The following is a 16792-nucleotide window of genomic DNA, read 5'->3' as shown; positions in this document are numbered from 1 at the left end:
CCGGAGGGGGGCACAACGGGAAACTCCATCCTGGAGCAGAGACTAGGCTGGCCCCTGCTCTGCCCTCTGCCCAGGTGGGAGGCCGCTTGTGCCCCAGCAATGCCCCCCACCCCAGGCTACAAAGTATGCTCTTTGCCGCTTGTCCTCTTCAGGGGCCCAGCCTTCAGCCCTGGGATGGACCGGGCCCTTGACCCACGTCCCGAAACCTCCAGGGAGTTTCCCTCTGGAGAACAGAGGGGCGGGTGGGTGTGAGTCATGGCGGCAGGAGAACCCTGCTCCGTTGGTCACTGCCCAGCTGAGTCAGGGCCCGCCCCTAGGCCAAGGGGATGCCACCGTCTGGTCCTCTGAGTCAGGGGCGGAGGGGCACACTCTCATCCTCCCTCCTCCTCCCCTTGGGCCTGGCCAGTTGGGCCAAGTCATGCCTGGGCAGGGCCCAAGGACAGGCTGGAACCAGCCAGGAAGTCTCCAAGCCCCTGGGCAATAGGAACCTACTGATCCCCTGGTTTTTAATTTGGGGAATGTCCCTGCCAGCAAGCGAAGTGAGCTCTTGGTCCTCACAGCTGCTCACTTTCTGTGGAACACTGAACACCTCTCTTCCCTCTTGACATCCGTCCCACTTGTACAACAAGGGATAGCAGGGCTGGGCCCCGGGCCAGCTAAACCACTCCCTGGGCCAATGCCTCTTCCTGTCTCAGGGGCTCCCAAGACATGATGAGGACCCTGTGCTGTAGCACCTTTCCCAGGGAGGGGAGGAAAGAGTAACAGGCTAGACCCTGGGCAGGACCACGTGGCTACTGGCTGAGGCCCCCCACCCCTGCCCAAGGCATGAGGACCTGATCAGAATACTGCTGGGACGTGGCAGGCTGAGTAAGGAGAAGGGCTGCGGAGAAGAGGCCTGGGCCAGCCACTCAGCTGGGTCCTCTGGCTAGCTCTGCCCTGATTGGCTCTACTCAACATTCAATATTCACCTTACAACATGGAGCCCCCAGAAGTGCTGGACACTGTTCCAGGCATGAGGGAAATAGGGTGAACAGCAGGAAACAAATCCCTGCTCCCCTAAAGACCATGTTCGATGAACCACAAATAAATGAGAAAATGTCAGTGAGGATGGGCCATAATCACAACCAGCGAGGGCCGCTAGTGACCTTTAGATTGGTCCGGGGAAGAAGGGGCCTTACCAAGGGGGGGGCTCTGAATCTACGATCTGAATTGCAAGAGAATTACCAGAGTGAGCAGCAGAGGGGTCAGCCCCTTCCAAGGGCAAGGCAGGAACAAGCCTGGTATGCTTAGGGAACGAAAAGGCCAGTAGTAAACAAGAGCAAGTAGCTCAAGATCAGGTCAAGAGGTCCTCAGGGCCACATCATGGGCCCCGGAGCCCAGATGGGGAGTCAGGATGTTATCTTAAATGTGAGATTTCAGTCTCTCACCTCCAGGTTGGCCCATCTGTGGCTAACAGAGAGAATGAGACACTGTTCTCTCACACAATCAACAAACCTTCCCGGAACCCGTCCTTTGTGCCCGGCGCTGAGCTGGACACAGAGGAGAGGCCCAGCACATGGGCCTGCTGGAGGAAGTGGGGGGTACGTCTGGTGATAGAAGACAGACCGGGTCATTAGGACTTCAACCCCTTGATCAGGTTCACGCCAGAAGGAAGCCCAGGGAGACACAAGTGCCCAGAGGAGGCTCCCACCCAGCCTGGGAAGGCCCTTCAGAGGGTTGGCAGAAGCTGGTGAGTGAGGAATTATGGCACAGAACATAGGCCAAGTGCTCCAGCGTAGGCTGGTAAGATGACACCCGGACTGAGCACTGGGGGGCTCCAGGCAGTCAGCAGGGAGGCAAGGAGAGGAACAAGACTCAGGAGTGGAAGAGTGAGAGCCAGGGGCACAGCAAGTAAAGACCACCCCTTCGAGAAGCCACAGAGATATCCCAAAGGCAGAAATATACAACTAAAACTAAAAACTTCTAAAAGAAAACAAAAGAGAAAATCTTTGTGATCTTGAGTTAGGCAAAGAGTTCTTAGATATGACTCCTGAAAAATGATCCATAAAAGAAAAAACTGATACACTGAACTTTATAAAAAAAAAAATCTCCCTTAGACACTGACCGGTAAAAGAATAAAAAATAAAAAGAATAAAAAGACAAGCCACAGACTGGGAGAAAATATTTTGCAAATTATATGTATCTGATAAAAGTGTTTTATATAGAATCTACAAAGAACATTCAAAACTCAATTATATCATTTTGCAATATATACAAACATCAAACCATTATGTTATACACCTGAAACTAATATAATGTTATATCGGTCAATTATATCTAAAAAACAAAACAGGGATGCCTGCGTGGCTCAGATGGTTAAGCATCTGCCTTCTGCTCAGGTCATGACCCCAGGGTCCTGGGATCGAGTCCCGCATCGGGCCCCCTGCTCAGCAGGGAGACTGCTTCTCCCTCTGCCTGCCGCTCCCCCTGCTTGTGCACGTGCACACTCTCTCTCTCTGAAAAATAAATAAATAAAATCTTTTTAAAAATTACTTTAAAAAAATAAAAAACAGGACTAAACACCTCTCAATTATAAGAAAACAACCCAATACAAAACTGGGCAAAAGATCTGAACAGACACTTCATAAAAAAGATATATGATAGGGGCGCCTGGGTGGCTCAGTCGTTAAGCGTCTGCCTTCGGCTCAGGTCATGATCCCAGGGTCCTGGGATCGAGCCCCGCATCGGGCTCCCTGCTCTGCAGAAGGCCTGCTTCTCCCTCTCCCACTCCCCCTGCTTGTGTTCCCTCTCTCGCTGTGTCTCTCTCTGTCAAATAAATAAATAAAGTCTTAAAAAAAAAAAAAAGATATATGATGGGGGGGTGCCTGGGTGGCTCAGTCGGTTGGGTGTCCGAGTCTTGATTTCAGTTCAGGTCCTGATCTCGGGGTCGTGAGATCGAGCCCCATGTCAGGCTCTGTGCTCACTGCAGGGTCTGCTTGAGATCCTCTCCCTGCTCCTCTGCCCCTGCCCCCTGCCCCCTGCTCTCTCTCTCTCTCTAAAATAAAATAAAATCTTAAAAAAAATAAAAAAGATCTCTCTCCCTCTCTCCCTGCCCCTCCCCCACTCTCTTTCTCTAAATAAAATCTTAAAAAAAGATAAATGAATGGTAAATAAGCACATGAAAAACTGCTCATCAATAGTCATTAGAAAAATGCAAACTAACACCACAATAAACACACCTATTACAGCAGCTAAAATTTAAAAGACTGATATACCAAGCGTTAACGAAGATGTGGAGGAATTAGCAACTTTCATACACTGCTGGTGGGAATGCAAAATCTTACAACCACTTTGTAGAATAAATTGGAAGATTCTTTAGAAGTTAAACACACACCGACAACAGGACCCAGCCATTCTGTACTTAAGCATTTGCCTGTAAGAAAAGGAAATGGGGCGCCTGGGTGGCTCAGATGGTTAAGCGTCTGCCTTCGGCTCAGGTCATGATCCTAGCGTCCTGGGATCGAGCCCCGCATCGGGCTCCCTGCTAGGCGGGGAGCCTGCTTCTCCCTCTGCCTCTGCCTCTCTCTCTCTCTGTGACTCTCATGAATGAATAAATAAATAAAACATTCAAAAAAAAAAAAAAAAGGAAAGGAAATGAACGTCCATACAAAGACTTGTACACAAATGTTCACGGCAGCTTTATGTGTTAGCCCCAGATGGGAAACAACCCAAATGTCCTTCAAGGGGTGAAGGCTTGAACAAACTCCAGGGCATCACACTATGGAACACTCCACAACAATAAAAAGAAATGAGCCTCTGATACACGCAGCATGAATGAATCTCAAAATATTAAAATGAGTGAAAGTCAGACCAAGACAAACAAAAAAACCCAACATATTATTTGAATCCATTTACAGACAATTCTAGAAAATGCAAACTAATCACGTCGCAACAGAAAGCAGATTAGTAGTTGCCTGGGACAGGAGAGGAGGAGGTAAAGAGACTGGAGAAAGGGATTAAAAATGGGAATAAGGAAATTTTTGAGGGTGACGGATATGTTCCTTTTTTTGATTCTGGTGACTAAAAGGCACAGCCGATACTCGATTGTCCGTTCCACAAATATAGACTGACCTACTATGTGCAAACCCCTGTGTTCCTGGCCCTGGGGATGCAGCAGGGACAACACAGTCCCTGCGCTCACCAGGCTCCTGGTCTCATGCGCAAGATCAACAATACACCTGATACACAAAAGCCACGGACAGAAGTGTCCTCAGGGAGGCAAAGCGGGTGACAAGGCAGGAACACTAGGTTGGGGGAAGTGAGGGAAAGGGGCTCTGAGCCTGGCGGGGGGGGGGGGGCAGCTCAACTAAAACCAGAGGGGCCCCCTTGTCTCGCGCGCCCCCCGCCCCTCGGGGACTGCCCCTCCCGGTTGTTGCTGCCCTTCCGTCCCTTCCTGCTCCGTGCGTGCGACAGCCTCAGCTGGGTCGTGTGGCTCTGCCAGAATCCGGGCCTCTCTGTGCAGCTCAGCTTCCTTAGCCATACGGCGTGGAAACAGGGTCGCCCCGCTCACATGGGCACAGAGCCCCCCACCCCCACTCCCCCTCAGCTCTCTGCCCAAGGGGGCCGCTCGCCTCGGCTCAGCTGGATTTGGGGACAGGCCGAGCAGAAACGCCCAGGGCAGGGAGCCCAGCTGGCTTCTCCTGATCGGCACACTAGGGAGCCCCCCCTCTGGAATTAGGGCTGCCTTCTGGGGAGCAGGCCCGGGTTGCAGCAGGGGCACCCCTCTTAAGCAGGGCTCGCAGGGTGGCAGGAGGTGGGGAGGCACCGGTCTGGCCTCTGGGAGGGCAGCTCTGGCCCGCCGCCTGGGCCGGGGCGGGGGACAGGCCAGGCTGGCCTGAGGCCCAGAGGGGCAGGGCGGGAGGTCATCGGCCACCGGTAGGGGGGCCTGCTTGGCCCTCTCTCTGGACACAATGTCCGGGACTGCTTCACGGCTTGGCTGGCGGACAGGGAACAGTAGCTGGCAGAGGGCACGGGCAGCCGGCCGAGGGGGGCAGGGAGCGGCCTGGCCCGAGCAAAGGGCTCGTCCGTACGACCTGACCTGCCACCCTGGGCGAGGAGAGGACCAGCTGGTCTGGGAGGGAGACCGGGGGGCCTGGCGCCCTGCGAGGGCCTCAGCCATCCTTCCCTAACATACGCCTTAGTTTCCCCAGCCCACTCCCGCCTGCCATCACTTGAGCTAAGTTCTAGAAGAGGACAGTACCCTGCAAACGCTGGCCCTGCCCCCCTATGGCCTTGACCTCCGGGAGGTCACAACCTCTCTGAGACTCAGATCTTCACCTGAAAGATGGCACCTACTTCTTTTGGGGGCTTGAATGCACGGAGGGCATTTAAGACAGTCCCCCTCCTGGAGGAAGCACTTGCTGGAGGAGTCGGCTGTAACTACCACGTTAATAAGCAGCAGGAACGTGGATGTACTGAGGACTTCCCGTGTGCCAGGAGCTCTACCTGCATTTCCCTGAATCCCTGCAGCAACCGGAGGCAGGTTTTATCTCCCTGATTTTATAGGTGAGGAAACTGAGCTTCAGCAAGCAAAGTGACACAGCTGATATTAGGGGCCTGTGGCTCCTCACCCCTGTAGGAAAAAGGGTAAGAGCCCGATGGGCAGACCCTGGGCGTTCCCTCAGGTCAAGGTGAACCAGGGAGGGCCTGAGGGGGATCCTAGAAACCCAGCAGCGGAACCCAGAGACCATACTCACTTCCCACACGACACTTCCGGCAGAGTCCAAACTCTATCCTGATACATGAGCCAAGGTGCCCAGCAAAGGCTGAGGGACAGTTGTGGGGAGGGATGTATTCATTCATTTAGCAAATACTGATAGAGGGAAACACAGTCTGGAGCTGGACTGCCAGACTTTGGACTCAGATACTGCACCTTGTGAGGTGTGTGTCCTGGAGGCAGGGTGACTCCCAGTTTTCCCAGTGAAAGTGCTGTGTCCCAGGAAACCCCTCAGTCTAAGGCAAGCCAGAACGGTCGGTCACCCTACCTGGAGGAGTTACTCCACCTGTTGGTTTCCTCAACTGTAAAAGGACACCAATTCTCACCTGTTGGAAGGTAAAATGAGCATAACGCCCTGGACTCGCGGTCCCAGCCCGGTAACTGGGAGCGGGGATGGCAGCCTCTCCTCATCCTGGCAGAGGCTGAGCAGGAGGGGAAGGAAGGAGGTGTGATCTTCCCCATTTTGCAGATGAAGGGACAGAGGCTCCCACTGAGTCTGAGGAGCACACAGAAGACCCAGGCAGATACTCTTCTTGTCCCAGAATCTGCTCTTAGAAGGTATCAGGCAAGGCCCCCCGTGCTGCCACAGGGCAGGCCCGGACCATGTGCTCCCTGGGCAAAGGCTAAGGTCCACAGCGAGCAGACCGGCCCAGTGGGGCACTGCTCAGGAGCCCAAGGCTGGGCTCAGGTCCTGCACCGGGCCAGATCCTGGGAGAGGATTAGGGGAGAATTAGGACAGTTCACAGTTACCTTGCTAAGTACTCAGCAGGTGCTGACATGCCTGGGTTCTTCCCTACAACACTAGGAGGGCCCATGAGCAGTCCGAGTTTAAAAGTGGGGATACTGAGGCTCTGAGAGGCAAAGTCTACCCAAGGTCACCCATGGGGTGGGGGGAAGAACCAGTCACCACTGGGTATCACTGCCTGACTAGAATTCAAGATACACTGTGGCCCGGGCACAGTGGGGGGGGGGGGGGGCTGTGGAAGGCTCCCGCAGCCGGGGACCTCCGGGGCCCCTAAGGTCCCGGCCAGGGAGGGAACCTTAGCACAGAGGAGGAAGTCGTGACCCGAGGCGGTGCTGAGGCTCCCATCACAGTCTGGGCTCCCCTGTAAACCAAGGATCCTCGCCTGCTCGGTCACCCCATCCCCGCAGGGACCCACCTCGCCGGGCCCCGCTAGACAACGGCCTCAGTTTCCCCCTGGGCGTCAAGCGGCAGGGAAGGTTGCTGAGCCACGCAGGACCGCGCCCAGGGAGGGGCCGGGGCCTCTCTTTTCCTGGCCCCCAACCCCAGCGGAGGCGGGGGGGGGGGAGAGGGGGAAGGGTTACGTAACGGGCGGCGCGGGGGGCGGGGCGGAGGAGGGCAGCCAATGGGGGCGGCCCCTCCTAGGAACAGCCCGGCTGTTCCGTCCTCCGACACCAGAATTGCCCCCTCCGCGCCCGCCGAGCCGCGGGGAGGTGGGGGGGGCAGGGCAGGAGGGGCGCGAGCGCACGCCCGGGGAGAGCGAGGCTCAGAGCGGACGGGGCGTGCGCCGGGGCCGGGGCCGCTCACCGGCGGGCGAGCCTTCCAGCCCAGAGCCCCTGGCCGGCTCCCCAGGGGCGGGGTTCGGTGCCCCGAGCTTCCTGGCCAGGCCCCGGCCCCCCGCAGCGCCCCTGCGCTTCCCCGCGACCCGGGCGACGTCACACGTCCAGGCCCGGGGCCCCCGCCCTCCTCCCCCAAGGTCACCCGGGCCCGCGCCGCCCCTTCCCCGCCGCGCGCGTCTGCGTGCCCCGCTCCCCGGCGGCGGCTCCTGCCTCCCTCCGCTCGCGCTTACTTCATCCGGCCTGGCTTCGCTGTTATTTATATCCGCGTCTGGCTCCCCAGCAGACGGCTCTGACGGGAGGCGGCGGCGGGCCCGGCCCGGGGGCCCGCGCGCGCGCACCGTGTGCGGCCAGTGCCGGCCGCCCGGGGGTCCGCCTTTGGCCAGCAGGCCGAGCAAGCCCCTTGCCGAAGCCCCTAGCTTAGGGCCTGCTCGCCTCCCCCTGGGAAATGGAGGAAAGGCTGCAGGCAGCTACCACCTGAGATCGTCCCCAGTCCCCAGCCCCTCCATGGTGGCACCGGCTCTTCCTCCCTGCCGAAGGTCATGCTGCACTCAGGAGGCTCCGAAAGCTGGGTCGGGGCCACCGGGCGGCTGCTTAACAGTGCTGATTCTGGGATTCCACCCCAGGCCCTTCTGAGTGGGCCTTCTGGTGATGAGGCCTGGGACTCAGCATTTGAAACAGGCTCCCTTGGGGAATCTTGGGCTTTCTGAGGTTCGGGGCGGGGGGGTGGGGAGCAAGCAAGCAGCAGGAGGGTGGCAGGTTGGGACTGCCCCTGCTTTGATTTGGTGGGCAGTGTGGAGAGACAGGGCAGAGCAAGTGAGGGGCCTACCTTGGGGGGGTGGTTAGACTGGGGTTTGTGGCCAGAGACTGAACTGTGGCCGTGGAACAACACCCCCCACACCGGTAGAGCCCTTTAATGCCTACTAAGGGACACAGGAGATCCCAGCATTCTCCAACAAGCTTGTAGGGTGGTCCTTGTCCTCACCTTACAAGGCTCAGAGAGGGGATGGGACTTGGACAAAGTCCCTGGAGAGAAACGAGCAGGCTCAGGACCCAGTTGAGTTCCTTCATCCAAGCATGTGCTAGGCCCTTGCACAGAAAGGGGAATACAATACAGTTCCTGCCCTAAAAGAGTCGTGGGTCCAGAGGAGAGGTGGCAGCAAACAGCAATCCGGGGTCAGGGTCGTGGTCTGATGAGCAGGACAGCTCAGAGCTGAACTGTGAAGGATGTATAGGAGTTCCCCAGGAAGACACAGGAGGGGGCATTCCAGGCAGCAGGAACAGCTTGTTCAAATGCTCAGAGGCCTGAAATAGCAATCGCTGTAGGGATCTAGAAGCAGTTTGAGGCTGAGGCTTAGAGTATGTCAAGTACGTGATGAGAGATGAGGCTGGATGTGCAGGGAAAGCCTTGACCGGGCAAGGCCTGACTTTGTCCTGAGTGCAAGGGGGCAGGAAGCCCATAGAGGAGGGGTGAGGAGGGAGAGCAATGGGAGGGAGGCCCAACGAATGGGGCGCCCCAACAGCGGACGCAGCAGGGTCTCCTTTCCAGCCCTTCCCTGTATCCTTATGGCAGCCCCTCTTTCCCCCAGCCCCTACACCCACCCTGGCTTCCACCTTAGCTCCCTCTCTATTAGCAGCTCAAGCTGGGGGATGCTGGACCCCATCCCAGATGGGCATGATATGCTGGCTTTGAGGACTAGAGTAGGTGGTTCTGTCTCCCTGGATCTCAGTTTCCTCATCTATAAAATGGGGACAGCGCTAATCCCTGCCAGTCCCTCCTAAGGGTCCGAGGGAGATGCAGAGGCGAAGGATGGTCAGGAGGAACTTGTTTGTTCTGAACAATGTCAAGTACAGTGCTAGGCATCTGCCCATTTGGTGCCTCTCCCTGCCCTCCACCCAAGTGAGACCTCTCCCCAAATGGTCCCCCATCCCATGCTCACCAGACTTCCAGAACCACTGCTTGGGAGCTAGCCCCGCTGGCCTCGAGTTCTGGACCTGCCAAACCTCTCCAGGTTGGGGCTTCAGTTTTCTCAGATGCCAAAGGGAATGCTCTCAAGGGTTGGCTGAGGAGGGCTCCCCGGCAGCCCCTCTTGTCCAGGACAACCCAGGCTGGCTCTCCCCAAACACAAATAACAGAAAGGGCAAATCAGGACCCCCTCCGCCCTCCCCTTGCCACCCCCAGGCCCTGCCAAGGACATCCTGTGCCCTGGTGATGTCACCAGAGCCTGGAAGCTGGGGCTGGCTGGAGCTAACAGCACTCAGACAGGAGTTATTTTTAAACTCTCAGGGCATGGTCAGCTCCCTCCTCCCCATCCCACCTCCCCTCATCCTAGCTGTCTCCCACATCCCAGCTGAGCCCCCAGGCCAGGCCTTGAAGGTTTTCTCCACGCACACTCTGTTGCTTCACCCGCCAGGCTTCTGAGGGGCTGTGGGGAGCCAGGTCATCAGCCACGTGTCTCTGATCACCAACTCCAGACCCGCTGAGGTAAACAGATGGGCCCCTGGACGTGGACCCCAGCCTCCTGTGCCTTCTAAAACCCAAAGAGGGCAAGGGGTGTGCCCAGGGTCCCACAGCCAGGGCCGGGGGTCATCAGATGGGCTCTGTAGACCCCTGGAACCCCTGGTTGGGCCGTACGGCTGTCACCGGAGCTTAATTTAAATTCATTTTTTAAAAATGGTTTTTTTGCCTGCAGGCCTCAAGGCTTTCTCGATGCTGTGTAGCTAGCTCAGACGAGCTGCAGGAACAGACTGGGTGCTGGGGTGGCTCCCAGCACCTCGGCCCTCCCCAACACCCCAAGCAGGATGTGTGTCCCATTACAAGTGTCACGCACTTACCCTCTCAAGTGACTTTAGACTAAGGACCTGTCAGCACCCTGAGCTTAGAAATGTATGCTGATGAAACACCCCTTTTATCAGTTTCATATGTTGGCCTTCTGGGTAAGATTGTAGTTGAAAATGAGGTTCTACTGGAAAAATCCATTTGACAATGGCAGCCTTGACTCCGTCCTCACAGCTGCCCTGGGAGGCTGGGCAAGGCCAGAGCCTCCTTCAGCAAATGGGGAAACTGAGGCTCCAAGGGGAAGAGTGACTTGCGCAGTGGCTGGAATCCAGGGTGCTTCTGTCCTCCAGTCCACGTGAGGTGAGATGGACCTACCTGGCCCAGCCCAGCCCAGCCCAGCCCAGCCCAGCCCAGCCCAGCCCAGCCTGGGGCCGGTGGTCTAAGACACCTCCACACCCCACAGCGACTAGGGGGCACAGCCCTTAGAATATCCATTTCTTGACTGTTCACTTCAGTGCAACACAGACTCTAGACCCAGATAGGCTCAGTTTGAAACCTGCCTGTGGCATTTCTTAGCTGTGTGATCTTGGGTAAGTCACTTTACCTCTCTGTGCTTCAGTTTCCTCCCCTGAAAAAAGGGAATAATAATAGGATGCAATTCTAGTTGCAGGAAATATTGCTTTGAGAGACTGCCTGAAAAGCACTCAGCACAGGCTGGACACTTAGTGAGCATTCAACTGATGGCAGATTTTATTATTATTATTATTATTATTATTATTATTATTATTATTATTATTAATCCTAAGCAAACAGTCACTGAATCTTCACCTTGAAGCTGGACCTGGAAGGTTGGTCTCTTCAGACAGTGTCTGGGCAGGGCCATCAGGAGTTGGGGGATAGCTAGCTCAACTGGTCTGGGAGAATTGTAGAGAAAACCTCTGACTGGACTGGGGTGAGCGTGTGGAGAGAGGCCAAAACCTCAGCAGCCCCTTTGTCTTCTGCCATTACTACCACCACCACCCTCATCTCCCCAGGGGGTCACTTGAGTGAAAAGACCAAGAGCCAGGTGGCAAGGCAGATGGCTTGTCACCAGGAGGGTAGGGAGCCAAGAAAGAGAGCCTGTGTCCCCCCCTTCCCACACCCACACCCCAGTGTGTCTGCACAAAGTCCACCAGAGCTGACTTCCAGTCCCACTTACTGTGGGATCTGAGCCAAGTCACTTCATTTCTCTGAGCCTCAATTTTCTCCTCTGTAAAACGGGCATAAAAGTACCTTAAAGTGAAGATGTAATGAACAGGTATATAAATTATCTGCACAGAGTGAGTGCTTAATAATCCTATCTCTTAAGAAGGGAAAGAGCCAGGCTGACTCTCTGCATGAAGAAGTGGGTAGGCCGGGGACAGGGCCCCTCCAACATAACCCTTGGCCCCTCACCCACAGGAAGTCCGCAGCCTCCTTGACAGGGCTGACAGGCATGAGAATGACACTGTGATCCGAGGGAAGGAGGGCCTGGGGGGGTCTGAATGCAAATGAAGTCAAATCAGGCAGTGCAGGTGCTCTTGGGGAGAGATGGAGAGAGAAGATCCAGCTACCAGGTGCTTGGGGTGACCTGAAGTGGGGTGACCTGGTGCCCGCTTAGGGCACCATCCCTGGTACTGACTGAGCAGGCGCTCCAGGCCCTGAGGGCCCCGCTTGGCAGGGAGATGAAAGCCCCTGGTTCCTGGAATTTCTGATCTTCCTCTGCCAAGGTGAGAGGCTGCTCACCCTCACCCATGGGCTCCTAGGTGTGGACACACACAGACATACTCACACTCACTCAGACAGACATCCAGGGACTCTAACACACACATGTGCTCTCTCTCTCTCTCTCTCACACACACACACACACACACACACACACACACACATGCTTCAGGTCACAGGGCTCAAGGCAAGGGAGGCCCTAGAGACTTTTCTGGTTGATGGAGCAGGAGGCTGAGGCCCCCCGGGGCGGCCAGTTTCCTGTCTGCCTTCCTCTTCCCCAGATGCACACACCACCCACTCACCCATCACTGGGGAGGCCCCCCAAAAAGGCCCTTTTGCCTCATTCTGATAGAGCAGCCCACCTCAGCTCCCTGACACAGGGTTCCAGTCCTTGCTCACATTTTATCTCCTGCTGACAGATGAGGAAGCCGAGGCTCAGAGACAGGACCAGGCTTGTCAGAAGCGGCCAGAGGACTAGAGGAGGGGGGATACAAACCCAGAACCCCTCATCCCAGATAGCTCGCTCTGGCTGAGCCCCCATTCCGCCCCCCCATGCCGACACATCCACTTCCTCCCCAGAAAGAGCCTCAAGTACAGGCCATGGGAGGCAGCCAGGCCTCCCTCCCTCCCACACTTCTGTGGATACCCCTGGACCACATCCACCCGTAGCCGCTGGAAGACAGGCAGGGCCGGGGCCCAGTCAGCTGGTGTCCCACAGCACGGCCTGGCACGGGAGGGCGGGGGGGGGGGGGGGGGGGGGGCTTTGCTGACGGCACAAATCTGGAGGCTGGACCGGAGGTCACGGCCCAGGGACGTGTCTGCAGCGCCACCTGGTGATGACACAGCACTCCGGCCAACACCCGGCCCTGTTGGCAGCCATTTAGTGAGCCATTTAGTGAGCCAAGTGTCAAGGATTGGGCAAGCCAGGCCCGGAGAATGAGACCAGGCCAAGAAGACCTGGGGGACAGCACTCCAGCAGACGGGACAGCAAGTGCACCGGCTCTGAGATGGGAAGGAGTTGGGGGTGACCCAGGAGGAGCCCAAGGGCAAAGTGGCTAGAGCCTGGTGCGGGGTGGGGGGGGGGGTAGGGGGTGGAGGGGTGTTGAAGGGGGGTTGGAGAGGGGGCAGGTCAAAGGCTGTGGGGAGGAGTTTGGATTTGTTTCTGAGTGTGATGGGAGCCGTGGGATATGGTGGGTGGATGAAAGGGTGTCGTGAGAAGGACAGCCTGCAGCGGAGTGAAAACAGAGGAAATGGGAGAAGAGGGGGGCGGATGCTGCCACGATCCAGGCAGGACACAGCAGCCGCTCAGACACCAGGGGTGGCCGTGGGGGTAGAAAGGAGCCGCTGGGATTCGAGAACTGACAGGATTTGTGGACAGATCGGATGGGGCTGGGAGATCAAGGAGGGAATCAGGCTTTGGTCCGAGCACCTGAGGAAGGGTGGGGCCCTTTACCGTGAGGGGAAGACTGAGGAGGAGCAGGTTTGGGGGAGACCAGGAGCCTCTGGGCAGGTTAAGGTGAAATGCCTGAGAGACCTCCCAGTGAGGTGCCAGCGTCAGGAGCCCGGGGAGCGGATGGGGCCAGAGACACACAGGGCAGGTTGCCAGGGTATAGATGGTACCCAGGGCTGCCTGCTCCGTGCCTGGTGCTATTCGAAGGATTTCGTGTGTTGTAACTCATTGGCTCCTCACCTCAGGTGTGAGGGCGGGACTGGGCCTGGCTGGACGCTTGCAGAAGAAGGTGTGGAATCATGCAAGAGGGGCAACTTGTCCCCAAGAGTGTTGGTGAGGCCTTCCTGGCAGAGGTGACAGCTGACTGGGGCCTGGAGGGATGACTAGGAGTTTGTGAGGCAGAGAAGAGAGGGAAGGGAGGCTGGGCTTGCCCAAGCATGGACAAAGGCCTGCTGGTGTTACAGAGTCTGAACATCAGTACTGAGACCCACACTTCCAGTGTCCTTGGGCAGATGGGGAAACTGACGCCCAGAACAAGGAGGGCTGCAGTGAGTCATCGGTAGGTTGGGCCCAGGACTCCAGTCCTGGCTTTGGGTGCCTCCCCTTGCTCTGGTCTCACCCCTGAGGCTCGCACTTGGGGCCTCAGCAAGGCTCTTAGGTAGGATTTCAAGGTAATTTGAGCTCAGTCTAGCAGCTTCTCAGAGTACCGGGATTGGGGGTGTGGCCCAGTTCTGCCACAGACCTGGGTCAAAGCAGTTCTGGACTCAGACCCCAGCAGGACAGCCATGCTCTTCAGCCCTGACTGGCTTGGCCCTGCTGACTTCCAGCCCCATCTCCTGCCTCTACCTACCTCTCTCTCTCTGCCCCCAGCCAGCTTTTCTAATGGTAGAATTAGAAGTCTGTGAGGAAGGTGATGGCACTGATGAAGAAGAAGGGCCTCAGAGAGGGATGTGGTTTGCAAGAGGGCACACAGCAAGTTAGAGACAGGCCCAGGATGAGGGCGCTTCCTTGTGAGCTCAGGTTTTTGTGAACAGCTCATGGTCCAGGTAGGAGTAGGACCCTTCCTGAGTGAAGGGCCACCCAGCTTCGATGTGATTTCAGGGAGATAGGAAACATGGAGATGCAAAATCCCTACGTCTGAATCTCATTTTGCTGTGTGACCTTGGATAGCTCCTTTCCCTCTCTGGGCCTCTCTCCCATCCATTCCAGGAGGGCCTAGAGGTGATAACTTGTAAGGTCCTTGTTGTCCAAAGCCTCTGACCCTGGCACCCAGGAGGAGAGGACATGCTATGAGGGAGGGAGAAAGACACTGGTCCAGGGTTGGATGGGGACCAAGGAAGAGGTTGGGAGGAGCGTGGGGAGAAGAAGCAGTATGGCCTCAAGGAAGTCACGTGCCCTCTCTGAACCTCAGTTAACACATTTTCCTAGTGGGAGTCACTGTGAAGGTTCTGGCACTCCGTGTGGGACAAAGATCAGCCTTTTCCTCGACCAAGCCAGCAGCTGGGCCTGGCCTCCTTGCTGCTGGTCATGGTGGTTTGGACAGTCCACGGGAAGATGTCAGACCAGGCCTTGGTCTGGCTGCTCTGGCTGGCTAGGTGGAAGGTGGGGGTGTACTTCCCATGTGGATGGGCCTAGGCAGCACCAGCACCTCGGCCAGGAGATGACTGACATGGCAGAAGAGCTTGGGCTTAGGAGCCACCAGGTCTGGGCTGGAAAATCAGCTCTGCTACTTAGTAGCCGTGAGATCTTGGGCAAGTCAGCTAAGAGTTCGCTGAGCCTCAGTGTCCTCCTCTGTAAAATGGGACACACATCCTAGGTGCCGTGAGGCTGACATGACAGGAGAGCACTGAGGAATGGTGCCCCCGGCTTGGGCTCAGAGAACTGGCTGAGATTCCTCCTTCCTCTGCTTTCTCTGCAGCCCACATGGGGCCAGCTAGTCGGCCTGGAATCCAAGCCGGAGCGGACGCCCCCCACCCAGCTTGGAGACACCTGCAGCCTCGGAGCTGGGGGAGGCCGAGCACAGCGCACCGCGGGGCCCCAGCTGTCACTGCAGGGAAGCAGTGGCTCACAGCCAGAGGCCCCTGCTCTACCACGTCCAGGCATCAGCTCGTGGGGTTGGGAGGGTTTGCTGAAGAAGCTGATGAGAGCACAGGAAGGGCTGGCTGGGGGCCGGGGACCGGGGACACCCACCTTCAAACCTGTTTCCGATTTCCTCTGCCGCTCACCCCTATCTCTGGCTGGCAGCTTGCCCGGATTAGCAGCTGACGTCAGGAGCCGCTAGCTGGGCTGGCCTGGCGCAGCCTCGGGAAGGTGTTGAGGGCCGGCTGGGAGCTGGGTACAGTCAAGGAAGGAGGCACGTATCCAGCTTTGGAAGTTTGTCCTCCAGAGATGTAGGAGGGAGAGGGGCATTGCGTTAGGCACTCACACGTGATCAGTGTAACACGTTCACCTTGTACGGAGAGAGAAATCACTCCGGGAGGTGGAGTAACTCACCTCAGGCTGCGCAGCTGGTCTGAGCCTGGCCGCATCCCACACCATCCAGCTGCTAGGCCTGTGGGGGGCCCATCGCTGTGCAGCACCTTCTACACCATGACCTCAGTGCATCAGCCAAGTGCTGAGCACCTACCCCATCCCCGGAGCCTGGCAAGCTGGTGTCCCATTCTAAGATAAAAAAAAACCCCAGAAGCCCAGACTTGCCCAAATCACAGCTTAAATTGGTGATGGAGGCAAGGTTTGAACCCAGGATGAACTCCAAAGCCTGTGTTCTTACCTGCCACAGCCTCGACAAAGATCTTGTAGCTTTGACATATTTTGAGCCCAAATCCCCTATGTTCCCATGGCTGCACAAAATTCTGCTTTGGGTGGGAGCATCTGTATGCAGAGTAGAAAATGCAGTGGGTTAGAGCAGGTCACCTCCACGGAGAAACAGACCTCAAGTTGACAAATTTCAGGGAAGGACCTTATAGGCCCAGTTTAGTCACACGTTCACTCCTTGACCAATCAACAGGGCCCAGGGCTAGTAACCATGTAGCGGCCGGCTGGAGACCCCAGGGGGCTTAGAGGGTGGGGTAGGGCCGACACAAAGCCCTTGCCTAAAGATTCGACCACAGGGCCAAAGGCTCTGTTCAAGTTACCTCTGCTTTCCCTGGCTCCTTGGGGTCCTAGTCCCAACCTCAGTGACAAGAGGGTGTTGTGTCAAGGTTCCACTCACTCTGGGTCCTCTCATAACTGCTCTCCTGGTGCCTCACCTCTCTGGCCAGAGGGATAGGCCGTGTTTGCCCGGGGAACTGAGGCATGTGGACGGAGGTCACAAGCCACCCGGAGGACTCAGCTCTGAGCCCAACTTGTGTGTGAGCCTTAAGGGCAAGTCATATCCATTCACTCTTTAGGTCTCAGCTTAAATGCCGCCTGCAGACAGGTCTTCCCTGACCCCTCTGCTTGTCTCTCTCCCAGTTCCCCCGTCTTTTCAGTCACATGACTTAGTACA

This window comes from Halichoerus grypus, chromosome 6 (assembly GCF_964656455.1).
Source record: "Halichoerus grypus chromosome 6, mHalGry1.hap1.1, whole genome shotgun sequence".
Lineage (NCBI taxonomy): Eukaryota > Metazoa > Chordata > Mammalia > Carnivora > Phocidae > Halichoerus > Halichoerus grypus.
Note: the sequence above shows the minus strand (reverse complement) of the source record.